Source organism: Penaeus monodon, chromosome 43 (assembly GCF_015228065.2).
Source record: "Penaeus monodon isolate SGIC_2016 chromosome 43, NSTDA_Pmon_1, whole genome shotgun sequence".
Classification (NCBI taxonomy): Eukaryota; Metazoa; Arthropoda; class Malacostraca; order Decapoda; family Penaeidae; genus Penaeus; species Penaeus monodon.
Genome location: NC_051428.1, coordinates 3725130 through 3726836, shown reverse-complemented (window position 1 = coordinate 3726836; position 1707 = coordinate 3725130).

Below are 1707 nucleotides of genomic sequence, written 5' to 3'. Positions count from 1 at the left end.
TGTACTGTGTATTATATGTGTTTGTGTGTAACTATATATTATATATCATATATATAATATGATATACTATTATCTATCTATATATATATTATATATTATATATATGATGTATTACTATATCTATATATCTATATTATATCTATATATAGATATACTATATATATTATATATTTATATATTATATATATTTATATATTATATATATATATATATATTATATAATTATATATTATACTATATATATATATCTTATATTAAAATATAAATAATATATCTATATATCATATATATTTTAATATCATATCTATTATATCTATATATTCTATATATATATATATTTTATATATATATATATATATACACACATATACATACAAACATTTTAATATATATATAATATATATATATATATAATTATATATATATATTTTAATATACACACACACACACACACACACACACACACACACACACACACACACACACCCCACCACAAAACACACACACACACACACACACACACACCACACACACACCACCACACACACACACATTTTTCAATTCGTATGCCTGCTGTCCATCTTTCTATGTATCAGTCATCTGTTTGCCTGTGTGTCTATTTGTTTCTCTGTCTACCTGCCTGTCTGCCTCTCCCCCCTTCTTATAATATTAAAACAAAAGGCTTCCATTATATTATATATTGCCTTTTATCAGTATCTTCCATAACAGAAGTCCTTATATAGATTATTATAGATTATATATAGATTATCCGTGAAAAACTTATTCCGTTGAAAATTTTTAAAAAAAGGAATTCTAGGAATTTTTATTATAACACGGGTCGGGGTTATTAAAATATTTGTTGACGTATATGATCTGAAACGTTTTTTATATATGAAAAAAGAATATTCTTGGAGAAAAATGTTCACGGAGTCATGTAGAATTATGCATAGAATTGTTTTTATTTATATCTCAGAAAAGGGAGAGGCACAGTGAAAGAAAAGAAGATAATAGAAGATGAGAATAAGGAAAAGAAAGGAATAATGACTTAAATGCAAAGAGAAGAGAAAAGGGAAACACAGAGAAGAGAAGAAAGAAGTGGGAAGGGGGTAAGTGTAAAAAAAATAGAAGACTAAGGAGATTAAGAGAGACGGAAGAAGAAGCAGGGGGAAAAAGGAAAAAGAAATAAACAATACTCCAAAGAAATGATGAAAAAGGGAATGGGAAAAAAAAAACATTTCAGGGTCAGACCTTTCACTACAAGTTTAGAGTTAGTTCTGTCACTTTGTATTGATAGTGTGAACGACTTTTATCCCCGAATAAATCGCGGGGAAATTAATATAAAAAAGTATCCCTTATAATATCTAAGTTTTCTATAAATCCGAAATGTTTTTGGTTTTCTCTAAATACACTTTATAGGGATAACTTTTATAAATTTAAATAATTAATCTAAATTACTGAACGCTGAATGATTAACTGGGTTATGAAAATTGGGAAATAATGCAGATTTACGCTTAAAGTTATCCCTACTGGCGTGGTAACTATCTGAGATGAAATGAAGAAACCCCGCAAACCTTTTACTCATATCTAATTACTTTAAAGCCAATTTTGACATGCAATTTCCCTATGTAGTTTCGTGCACACACACACAAATATACATAATATATATATATATATATATAATATATATATTAATATATATTATATATA